The sequence below is a fragment of the Crocodylus siamensis genome, chromosome 6, assembly GCF_052110815.1.
Source record: "Crocodylus siamensis isolate JL-2025a chromosome 6, ASM5211081v1, whole genome shotgun sequence".
Classification (NCBI taxonomy): Eukaryota; Metazoa; Chordata; order Crocodylia; family Crocodylidae; genus Crocodylus; species Crocodylus siamensis.
The window spans coordinates 14,656,880-14,669,742 of NC_143400.1; the positions used below are offsets into that span (position 1 = coordinate 14,656,880).

Sequence of the window (12,863 nt, forward strand, 5' to 3'; positions counted from 1 at the left end):
GAAGTGCGGCGCCCAAAACTGGACACAGTACTCCAACTGTGGCCTGACCAGTGCCGCATAGAGGGGGAGCATCACATCCCTCGATCTGTTGGTCATGCATCGGCTAATGCACGACAAGATGCAATTGGTTTTGTTGATGGCCTCGTTACACTGCCGGCTCATGTTCATCTTGGAGTCAACTATGACTCCAAGATCCCTTTCAGCCGCAGTGCTGCTGAGGAGGTCGTCCCCCAACCTGTAGGTGTGCTGGGGATTCCTCCTTCCTCCACCTTGCATTTGTCTTTGTTAAATTGCATCCTATTTCGTTCTGCCCATTGATCCAACTTGTCCAGATCGGCCTGTATCTGCTCCCTGCCCTCCGGTGTGTTAACTTTGCCCATAACTTTGTGTCATCTGCGAAGTCAGACAGGGTGCTGTCCACACTTGTTCAAATCGCTGAAGAAGATATTAAATAACACCGGTCCAAGGGCTGAACCCTGCGGGACTGCTGCCCACTTCCTTCCAGGCCGAAAACAACCCATCCGCACCACTCTCTGGGTGCGGTCCCTCAGCCAGTTGGCCACCCCCCTGACCGTGTAAGCATCCACTCCACAGCCTGCTAGCTTCCTTATGAGAATAGGATGCAAAACTGTCGAAGGCCTTCTTAAAGTCCAGGTAGGTGACATACAGTTGATTGCAACTATATTGACAACAACAATATTAACAATAACAACAATCCAATACGCCCCCCACTATGAACAACACACGGTCCAATCGACCGCTGGTCTGAACTTACGAACCAACACAAACACACAACAATGAATAACCACCTGAACCCTGGCTGGGTTCTGATATACAAAGGACCCACGGGTCCAAAAAACAGAGCCTCCCCTGGGTCCCAATATAGTCTCTGTACAGTGGCTCAGTTTGTCAGCATCCTGACTCAGGCACATGGAGGACTAAATCACATTACAAATGTTACATATATAACACACCTACCAATAACAATATGCAATATCAATCAGTAACAACACTCAAATATACAACATATGACCACAATACCAATTTATTGATAACAATTTGTTAATAGCAAGCAATAACAATATCAATACCTCAGTACAATTAAATATCATATACAATACCAAATACAATGAACAATGGCAACTGTGTACACTAAGCCAATAAATTCAATATACAATCCAAACTGTGTTGACCTGTTGGAGCTGATCAGTTTATGAGCGGTGAATATGTGAATTGGAGATTAATTAATTTGCTGATTTATTTGTTGGTTGATTGTACTAATCAACAGTACAGCATTATTGTATAAAGATAATAGTATTTTTGAAACGATCATCACAGCAACTTGATGAGAGCCCAGAAGGTGGCACTGAATGGCAGCTAATGCAGATGCTGCATGGCACTGGCATGTTACTGTAGATAAGGGCACTCTATTGTGTCTTAGAAATCAGTCAGATGAATTAAGTCATTTCCCTGAAGAGTCTTAAGTGGCCAGAGTGTTATTTTTGGGGCAAGTCAGATAACACAGGAGGGGTATATTTGTACTCAGCTTCTGTTGCACAGCTGGGTTGTCTGCCGGTCCTTGTTCTTCCTCCGCTCCGGTCCACACCCACCTCTTGCTATTCTGTCCTCTTCTGCTCGCAGTCCCCACCTGGTAGGGTCCCCCTTGGGTTTCTCCGTTCCCTTCTCCCCACCAGGCCTGACAGGGCTATATAAGGCTGGAATTCTCCGACTGGAGTTTCCTTCCCGTGGGGTTTATCCTTCATCCCGCTTCTTGTATTCATGTGAAAACAATTGTTACTGAAATTGAAGTCTCCGCATCTCCTTTTTTGGCTGGCTTTCCATTTCCACCCTTGTTTGTCTCTCACAGATGTGCAAACCATCTATGTTATGCAAAGGTTATTTTTACTGGTCTCTGCTTAAGAAGCTGTGCCAGTGCGATTATGTCAGTGGAGGAAATCATTTCCTCCCTTCTTCCTCAATCCATATACCTATTCTGTCCAAAGCCTTATAGCTTTAAAAATCAGACATCATTAAGGAAAAAGATGACTATTCATCCTGCAAGAGGGTGAATGCATGTGCTTCAAAGGCCTTCTCCATCACTTTTTGTTTTGGAGACTGCTATCACTCCCCCTTTGATTCTTCTCTCTAAAGCAGTTTTCATAGTTTCATAGTAGCTAGGGGCAGGAGGGACCTGAACAGATCATCTAGCCTGACCCCCTGCCACAGGCAGGAATGAATGCTGGGTTCACAAGACCCCAGACAGGTGATCATCTAACCCCTTTTTGAATGTACCCAAGGTAGGGGTGAGGACCACTTCCCTAGGAAGTTAGTTCCAGATTCTAGCCACCCTAACTGTAAAACATTGCTTCCTGATCTCTAACCTAAACCTGTTCTCCATCAGCGTATTACCATTGTTCCTCGTCACCCCCGGTGGTGCTGGGTAGAACAGGGCTCTTCCTAATTGCTGATGATCTCCCCTGATGAGTTTGTAGGCAGCCACCAGGTCCCCCTCAGCCTCCTCTTGCTGAGGCTGAGCCGGTTCAGGTCCCTGAGTCTCTCATAGGGCCTTCTCGTTTTGTCAGGCCCTCATCATAGAGGACCCTAATCTTTGTTGTCCTTTTCTGGTCCCCCCCACCCTTCTTTTTTGATGTACTTTTCAGGGTTACTTCTGGGAGTGACGTCTTGCTAGATCTTGCTACTGGAAGACTGGGAACTGAAGCTCTCACTTGTAGAGCTGGGAACATGAGCAGGGTTTGTAGACAATGTTCTTTTTTAACGCAGTGGTATAGAGGTTTGTTTTGAGGAAGTGAATTGGGCCACAAGAATCCAGATAAGCATCTTTATTGCCCTTTGCATCTTGTTTCAAGTGCCCAGCTGCACGCAGCCATAACCCATCCAAGATCAGATTCATGATATGGTATAGTTTCCTTTGCACTGCAGGAAGATATGTCATAATCAGTGTAATCTTCTGCTTTTTGCAACCTCAGATACTACTAAAAGACACGGAGTCAGTAGTCATGATTCATTCCATTGACAGTATTTCATATTTTACAGTAGGATGCAGTGAATGACAGGAAATGAGAGAGGAAGAAACATACCCATTTCAAAGACCCATTCAACATTTAGATAGCTGACACCACTCAGGAGGGAAATAGCTGCTACATCCATTTATTTTCAAGCTTTGGTTTATTTATACATAAACACAGAAACAGCCTTAAAAATAGAGTTGATTGATTCGGTATTGAGCACGTACTTAAGTTGAATAGAAATGTTCTTTTCCCCCCCCCTCTCATTGAGGAGTGCTCTTTGAGAAACAAAGCTCTTCAAATCTGAAACCAAGCAAAAAAAAAAAAAAAGTGAGCTGTTATGGGGCCTTTCCAACTCATTTTAATTCACGGTTCCTGTGACCTTGCATGGATGAGAATTACTCATCGATGAGCAATTCTCATGGAGATTGGGAACTCTCTTCTCTCCCAGGTTGCAAACTCTGTTTTGCAGGCGGGGCTCATCTGCTTCTTCTCTGTTGTTTTAACACCTTCTTTTGGGATGAGTGCAGGGTGAATGGAGGGTTGTTAAGCTTTGGTTATCTATGGAAAGGGGGTGCCCACAGACAAAGAGAAACCAGCATGTTACATCTGAAATCCAAGTGAGAGGTTATGGCAGCAGATGACCCTGTGGTGGAGTTCCATCACCCAGCAAGGGTGATCATGACTTGAGAATGGAGGTGATAAAAGACAAGGGTGTCTCATGGACCATGGTGTGTCCTTTGTCCCTTTCTCCATTTCTCCAAATCTCTCCATCCTACCAGTCACATCAGCTTTCCCCCCACTTCTTATTTCTTCCTTGATTCCCACCTTTTGTTTGCCAAGATATGCCCCCCTGCCCATACACCTCATTCATTTCCCTTTTGAAAACTGATTTCTACTGTGGCACCATGAAAACAGTGTGGCGAGCCAGTAGAGGACGCTTCTGCGTTGAGCCGCCCACTTCCCTGCGCCCGACCACCTTCCAGACTCCGAATGCCTCCCTAGGGGTGCCTTATGCTTGGCCGACCCCTCTCCCGGAGCACACTCGCTAGTCTGGGGGTAACATCGCCGCCACCACCCCGAGAAGGGACTGTCTCGGCCCTGTGTCCTCGGGGAAACACAGGCCTAATAGTCCGACGGGTACTCGACCCAGTACAGGCACTTGGGGCACTTCCCCAAGTCAAGGGGGCAAAAAGTACAGTCTCCCTTAGTCCGCAGACCTAAGGGGTCTCTTAGGCATAATTTAGACCCACCCCTCAATAAGTCTCCCACACCAGTCAAAAAGGAGAACTTTATTGATTACGAGGGGTAGGGGAAACTAGGGTACAGGATTGAGCAATATCCTAGAAATCCTAAAGAGCAAACAGTGTGGCTGAGGTAGCCTTTTGATTACGCATCTGAGTTACTGCCAGCTAGATATCTAACCAGATCTCGAGTAGCTTCCTCACAAGCATCTTCCAGAGTTCTTCCGTTTCCCCTCTGGAGTCTGGGGGTGAGAGAGAGAGCTAGGTCCAGATGGCAAGGCTTCTCTGTCTCCCCTGCTTGGCTGCTGCTTCACCTAATGGCCGAAGAGAGAAGCGCGAGCCTCCTCCCTCCAACCTATATAGCCCCTGTGACCTCATTCGCGTGGGCCAGTGGAGGTCAGCCCCAGTTGGCTGTCAGCCAACCAATTTGAAATACATCATCTGTTACCGGGCAGATTCCAGCTCCCCAGGTAGATGCTCCTCACCCAGGTAATTGATGCAAGTCATGTAGGCAGAGGGAACAGGTCCCCCCCTCCCTCAGGGATGCAGCCAGCTCAGGTTACCTAAAGAGACAGGCTGAGGTGTGAATCCTCTGTGCTGGCCCCTCTAATCACCTAGTCACAGGGCAGAGATTTTGGGGAGAAACCAAGGTGGCTTTCTGCCACAAACAGGCCCCTGGAATTAATGGTAGCATCAAGGTGTTTCCACTACCATCTTACTGTTTGTATTCCTGGGTCCTCTTCTCTTGTCTAGTCATCTTTTTTTCTGACTTGATAAAGTCTGAATTTTTTTTTTAAAGCTATTTGGAGCAGAGACAGGACCCCTTCTTCCTTTTAGGCTCCTAGGACGTGTTGAACAAAAAAATATTAATAATGATTTCCACTAGGTGTTACCCTATGTAGTTAGCCTGGGAAACTGAAGCTTTTTTTTTACTAGATGAAGAAAGCATCAAAGATGGATACAACTTAACAAATTGTAGTGCAGTATCTTCTAATGAAGGAATGGAAAGCGTTGTAGCAGGAAATGCACAAAACTGAGAAGGACAAGGATGGAAAAACAGTATTGGAGTGCTTCTGTTCCATTCCTTGTGTCCTGTAAAGTTAATGTAAAGAAATTAGCCATCTTGAATAGTAGTTTCATTCATGTCAGATTTAAGACTGTTTCTATGACTTTCTCTATGAACTCTGCAACTTTCCTTTTATTATGCGTTACTCTATTACCCCTTGGGAGTACTGGTATACCCATAAATGGGTAGGCCTTCACTACTGGATCCTAGCCCTTAAATGCTGGAAGATGCAAGTGAGAGAGGAACAGTGGAGAAAGCGCTGGTTATACCCTGTTCTCTCTCTCTTTCAGCATCTGCTCTCTGCCTCTGTGACAGGAGACTGGGCAAGGTGGACCTATATGCTCTGACCCAGTCAATGGCAGTTCTTAGGTTTGTGCGGGAAGAGACATTCAGATGTCATTGACACTCATGAGAAAATATCTCTACTCTTTGAGAAAACAAGGTTGCTTTGTCAATAAATAAGTAGTAACTTAGAGAGGTAATGTGTTTTTTCTCTAGTCTCCCTCCCCAGATCCTTTCAGTGGTTATACAGTAAATGGAAATAAAGTCACGCTAATCATCAACCTGTAATGTGGTTGTATGGCCGAACTAATCTTTACTGTGAGACAGTAAAACCAAATTAATTTGTTATGTGTGGGGCTGAGCTCAGCAGTCCCCTGTTATTAACCAAACTCAACACTTACAGTAAATATTTCTCTGCATCCGCTGCTTTCTCAGTAACTACAACTCCCCCCCCCACTATAGCATGTTCATTATCAGTTGCAAATTAAGTATTTAATGGATACTTTTTGTCCCAACTTATTTTTAATGCTATGCAATATTTTCATTAATATGTTTTTTAGAGCAGAATTACAGTAAAATGTAGGATGGTTCTTAAATAGGCCTCAGTCAGGAATTGAGTGGTGAATAGCTCTTTGCACTGGACCCCTGCACATAGAAAATTTCCCTCTTTATGAACAGTGTATTTGATAGTTTCTTTGACATGCTCCTAAAATGAATTTGACTAATTAAAAAAATCTGCCTACTTGCCTACCGAGCCAGCCAGCCAGCTCTGGTTGTAACAAGCTTCTCTGCATTGTGAGAAACAGGGAAGAAACTATTTAACGTACCTTTTCAAGAGAGTACTCGTAATACAGTACTGTGGTGTTTTCAGAATATTCGTATTCGTATGTGAAAAACTCTAGAATAACAAAAATGGTTTCAGATGAGTCTATTTGAGTTTTATACAAAAATACTCAGATTTACTTGAGGGGACTTGAACCCAGATCCTCATACGTTCTGAAAAATCACGTGCACAGGTATGAACGTGCAGGTTAGACAAGGGGCTATATGTAGAGAAGGAGAAAGAAATGAATGCAGTTTAGAAGCTCCAAATGAACTGCATTGAGCTCTCCAAGCAGCCTCTGTGTCTCAGCTGTCCCGTATACCCAAGACTCACTCTTTACACCTTAATACCTGCTTCTAATACCAGCTCTCCATTCCCCTCCAAAGTTCCCAGAGCTGTCTGAGCAGCTTAGCAGATCAGCCTTAAACAACAGACGCACACGATTTGGACTCTAATCAACTCCACAGCAGCCGCTGATCCCAAAGCATCCATTGTACTCCAGGAGTGGAAAGAATAACAGAACCTGCAAGGATTTCTCAGGTTGCTATCTTTTATTGGAGCCACTGCATAGTTTGGAGAGAGTTAGACAAGCTTCTGAATGCAAGGCTTTCTTCATTGGGTCTTCTAAGAAATCCTTGCCTTGGGCCATGAAGACCACAACATCACTCTAACGTTACCAGCACTCCCAAGGACATTGTTTTGGGTGGGAGTTTTACCCCCGAACTTCAGGAGGTTCAGGAGTTGTTCTTCTCCTTGTCTGCTTTGTACTTCGCAGTGTCTTTAACTTAACAGTTTGGAAAATTTCAAGATATCCCCAGAGCATGCATCTCGGGTCCTGCAGCGTTTTCTCATAACCACCTTAGAATCAGGTGTTGGGGGAATGTCGAGCTGAGACTCTGCAATGCGTGTTAATATTGCATCTCAGATGCTTTGTATGTTCTGTAGGAGCTATTTGAATACGGAATGGTGGGTTTCAGTTATTTTGCAAATTGAATTAAAAACCTGTGATTTAACTTTGAGTCTGCACCTCTATTTTTGGAATCTATGCTTACGTCTCATAGTTGAATGGAGAGCTTGAAAAACTCAAGGAACAGCCAGCAATCATTTGCTTTAGAGTGAAGCATGTTGAGATGGTTTGGATAAGTTGGATAGTATTTCATAGCCAGGCTTTGGCATTTACCTTTTGGGTTTTTTGGCTTCTTGTCTTCGAGCAATTGCTGCTGTTGCACAGCAGAACTCCTGTGAAATGCTTTGACATTTTCACTGTCAGGAGATGGGCATCTGATCTGGATGGACTGTGGGTCTGACCCTGTATGGCACTGCCGATATTCTTCTACATGTAACCACAGCTTTTGTGGGGCTGGCATGGGTGTAGGATGGGAATAAGGAGAAAATAACCCTTGGGGCAGGTGGTTTAAGTCCCTATGTAAACACTCTTGATGTGGAGTTCAGCATGAAACAGGCATGGTATTTTTCCTTTTCTGTCATGTTCTGAAGCCTGTATCTTTTGAACACCATTTAAGCTAGGATCTATATATACCAAAGGAACACTAAAAACCTATTTTGTGGAGGAGTTTTGGTGAAGCATACACAAACAAAAAATCCAGGTTGCGCTGACATCTTTATGATCTGCTTAGGCATTGTGTTTTGACCCAGTTAAATATGTTCTCTCACCTGAGAAATTTAAAAAGTTTTCCATGGAATAGTCATTCTGTCCTTTTATAACTGCGTTTCCTTTAAAAACAAAAAACCAAACAAGTACGTCAGTGGATTGCTTAACTGTTTTACAGACTAAAAATTGAGATTCACATGGGGCCAGATTGTATGAACTTTGCAACAGTAGTAAGCAGTGTATAATTTAATTATCCCAATGATGTATTGGAGCTTTGTAAACAAGTTTCTACTCCTAGTTTGGAAATAATAGACCAGTTTGGGAATAATACACAGTCTGGGCCTCAGCTATGGAGAGCATAGCTACATGCAGTGTGAGACCATTGCTTCCTTGTCCTATAGAGAATTCATAGTTTCTAGGGTTGGAAGGGACCTGAACAGGTCATCTAGTCCAACCCCCTGCCCTGGGCAGGAACAAGTGCTGGGATCATAATACCCCAGCCAGATACCTATCCAACCTTCTCTCAAAGACCCCCAAGGTAGGGGGGAACACCACCTCCCTTGGGAGCCCATTCCAGAGCCTGGCAGCCTTAACTGTAAAATTATGTGCCTCCTGATATCAAGCATGAACCTGCTCTCAATTTGTGGCTGTTATTCCTTGTTATCCCAGGTGGTGCCCGGGGGGAACAGCCTCACCTATTTTCCGCTGGTCCCCCCGGTGAATTTATAGACGGGTACCAGATCCCCTCTCGGTCTTCTCTTGTGGAGGCTGAATAGATTCAGGCCTGTTAGTCTATCTTCGTAGGGCCTGGCCTGCTGCCCCCTGACCATGTGAATGGCCCTCCTCTAGATCCTCTCCAGGTTAGCCACATTCCTCTTGAAGTGCAGCGCCAAGGAACTGGACGCAGTACTCCAGCTGCATCCTGACCAGCGCTGCAGAGGGGAAGGATCACCTCCCTGGATCTGCTTGTGATGCATCTGTGGATGTAGCTGTAGAATTGTCCGTCTCCATCCTTCTCTATAACTATCTTTCAGGTATTGGAAGACTGTTATCAAATCCCACCTCAGTTTTCTATACTCCAGACTAAAAATCCCAGTGTTTCCAGTTTCCCAAGTAAATTGTTTCCCAGACCTCTAATCATATCTGTTCAAACTTAGGATTTTTTTGCAGTTGTACTTGGGAAGGAAAGGAAAGACCCAGTTACTCAGTCTCTGCCATGCCGAGGTGCACTTAGGGTGGCCATCACAAGGACAGTCCAGTTGTCCTGTGTCCTCTATATTGATATGAAACTGGATGGCTTCATGTCCTCTATTTTTCTCTTGAAGAGAAAAAGAGGACATAAAGGCATTGGGTTTTATATTAATAGAGGACAGAGGACAACTGGACTGTCCTATGTGATGGCCACCCTAGGTGCACTCCCCCGCCCCCTCCAATAATTGCTCTGTCTTTGAAAACATGCTACCCCCCTGGCTTTTACAGTATCAGGGTGCCTATAGATGTCGCAGGGTTTAATCATTAAATCAAATAGGTTTATAATGGGGCAAAAAAACATGATGTGTACAAATGCCCTCAGCGTTAACCTGTCACCAGACACTCATTTTTCTGCATCTTAAATCTAGCACACGTTAGCTTCTCTAAAAAGTGGAATCAAAACTCAAGGTAGAAGTGAAACCTTTTATTAAACCAACTAGATCTTTCAAAACTCTTTAAAAAGTGTTAATTTACGGTTGATTCCTTTGATAATACCGATATCAGAGCTGTGAATATAATGCGCTTGTGTGTTAAATATCAAAATAGTTTAGACGTTTCTTCACTGGCTTTGAAAAGTTAAGAGAATAACAAAATTTTTGTAACTTCCAGCTGGAAATCCCCAGCTCTTCTCAGTTCCTTATGTGATTTACTCTTCAGGCTTTCTAATTTTTTAAGCAGAGCCAAAAAGAAAGTAATGAACTTTACTCAAAAAGGAGTAGTTAAAAGTAAGCAACTACAAGGCATTGAAAGTTATGAATAAATAGATGTATGGTCTACTTCAGGCCTTTATCACAACCACTAGAAATAAAGCCGAAACGAACTGAAAATGGTATTAGGACATCAGCCAGAACCACAGAGAGGCAGATATTCAGCAGTACATTTCCTTGCAGATTTCATATATGATCAGTTTGGTTCCTGTTTCAAAATGTGCAGATTGCAAATTGCTGGCTGTTTAAAAGTGCCACAGAACAGATAAAGAAGGATGGATGCTTACTGAAACTGCAAGAGCATGACTACAGAGATATGTTTTCCTCTAGATTAACAGCAGTAGTATTTTTAAGAAGATCTTGTAACGCTTTCCTGTTAAGAAATGTTAAGCTGGCATCTCTTTGACAAAAAGGAGGCAGGGTTATGATCGAGAGGGTGCTGATGCAGACGGGGAATTGTCTTACTGACACTGGGAAGCTGCTTCCCTTACTTGGGGGAAGCGTAATTAAAAAGCAGCTGCTGGATAGCAGCATGAGACAAGTTTTTTGTATTTATTAGGGGAGGGGCTGCCTCAGGCTGTGTTTTATTGGGCATCGAATAAAGTGATGCACCACTGTCTGTCTCAGGTTCTTTTCTGCTGGACTTCAGAGTCGTCTCCTCTCTCCAGACTCCCAGCTTGGCTAATAAACAAGTTCCAGGGCATCTCCACATAGCTCAGAAACTTCTTGCCTGTATGCAGAGACTTGATCCTCTCACACTTTAATCCTACTTTAGCTTCAAAAACCTCATCCACATTATCAGTTCATTCCAGTTGCTTGCCTTCCTTGCTATGGTCTGCCAAGTTTCACTGTCAGTGGCATAAGAGTTGACGTCTCTGCAACATGTCTCTGACCCAGTCTACTTTCTGCTCCAAAATCCCAATGAAACCTTATGGGTTTTCACTTGTGCTTAAGATTCTCTGTCTTTGCTGTTGCGCAATTGGAGTAGAGACCTCGATTAATCTTAAACCTTTTACACTATAGTATACAATATAAAATTTGTATTCCTAAAGCTTCCATACATGCTACTTCATCTGGGTTAGTTAAGGACATTTTACTAGGCTATAGATGCTCTTCGTTCTTGATTCTCGTGCTTTTGTTTCATTGCCACAGCAAATAAATAGCTAATTGCAAAAAGATCCGCAAACCAGCTCCCCTCCCATTATAGCACTGTGTTAGAAGCATATGCTAGACACGCTGTCTCGATCGGCATGGTTAACTGCATCATGAATTCATTGCAATACACAGAACAAATGTATATTTACCCAGTAGAGTCTGGAGAGCCAAGATGCCTGTCAGGGGAAAGCCCATTCTGTCTCCCTCCCTGATGTTCAGTGCTGTGCAAGTGACTGCCGAGCAAGTTTCTTAAACTATATAACAGGAAACGACACTTCCAAGGGCTGGGCTTAATCAGCCCTTGCATGTTGGGAGAACAAGGGTTTGTCTGGAGTCCTCTGATATGTCATGTGCCTTACTTCAGACAGAATTAGATCTTGGAAAAGCTTTTTAGTAGGGGAAAACCACCACTCAGAGCGGGGAAGGAGATTTGCTTCAAAGAAAGTTTCTTCCTGATGGCTTCCTGATCTTCAGTGCTTAGAAAAGAACATGGAGAATAGGACTTGTGAACTCCATGATTCAGTTGTTGGTTTTTCACATGCACAATTTTTGCTTTCACATGGTTTCACTTGTCTAAGCCTTGGTTTTCAGAAAAATGAAAATGTGCACCCATTGGCAAACACTGACACTCTCCATATACCAGGACTTTCTCCGTGCACGACCATGTACACCCATTTTTGTAAAGCATACCTTTATAGAAGGATGGTTGGAAGGAACCTTGTAGATCATCAGGTCCGACCCCCTGCCCTGGGCAGGAGACAAAACTGGGCTCAAATGACCCCAGCCAGGTAGGCGTCTAGCCTTCTCTTAAAGACCCCCAGCGTAGGAGCTATCACCACTTCCCTTGGAAGTTGGTTCCAGATCCTAGCCACCCTAACTGTGAAGTAGTGCCTGCTAATGTCTAGTCTAAACCTACTCTGTAACAACTTGTGGCCATTATTCCTTGTTACCCCGGGGGGCGCTAGGGGGAACAAGGTCTCCCCCAAATCCTGCTGGTTCCCCCGGTGAGTTTATAGATGGCCCCCAGGCCGCCCCTCAGCCTTTTCTTGTGAAGGCTGAACAGGTTAAGGTCCTGTAGCCTCTCTTTGTAGGGTCTGCCCTGTTGTCCCCGGATCATGCGGGTGGCCCTTCTCTGGACCCTCTCAGTGTTGTCCACATCCCTCCTGAAGTGCGGTGCCCAGAACTGGACGCAGTACTCCAGCTGTGGCCTGACCAGTGCCGCATAGAGGGGGAGGATCACCTCCTTGGACCTGCTTGAGATGCATCTGTGGATGCATGACAAGGTATGGTTATCCCTACTGACCATGACCTCGGGAGTTTCCCATCTTATAAGTGTGCTGCTGGCTCTTACTGCCCAAGTGCAGCACATTGTACTTGTCAGTATTGAAGCCCATCCTGTTTTTGTTAGCCCACCCCTATAACCTGTCCAGGTCCTGCTGTAATGTGTCCTTCCCTACTAGCGTGCCCACCTCACCCCAAATCTTGGTATTGGTCAGCAAATTTAAACAGGGTGCTTTTCACCCCGTCATCCAAGTCAGTAATAAATTGAACAGTGTGGGCCAGAGGACCTAGCCTTGGGGGACCCTACTGCCCACTTCCCTCCAGGTCAAAAAAGACCCGTCCACCACTACCCTCTGCGCATGACCCAGTTGCTTGATAGTAGTAATACTGAGGGGAATATCAAAGGATTATTCAAG

The 12,863-nt window shown here is 44.6% G+C and overlaps 1 long non-coding RNA gene across 1 annotated transcript; it reads right to left on the reverse strand.

Moving 5' to 3' along the window:
- Window positions 1-3,163: 3,163 nt before the first annotated feature.
- LOC149861203 (uncharacterized) lies at window positions 3,164-11,477 on the reverse strand. The gene is made up of 4 exons (XR_016443009.1): window positions 11,316-11,477; window positions 8,116-8,175; window positions 6,446-6,516; window positions 3,164-5,362 (listed from the first exon to the last, which is right to left on the reverse strand). It is a non-coding gene; the product is annotated as an uncharacterized LOC149861203 (long non-coding RNA).
- Window positions 11,478-12,863: the final 1,386 nt, after the last annotated feature.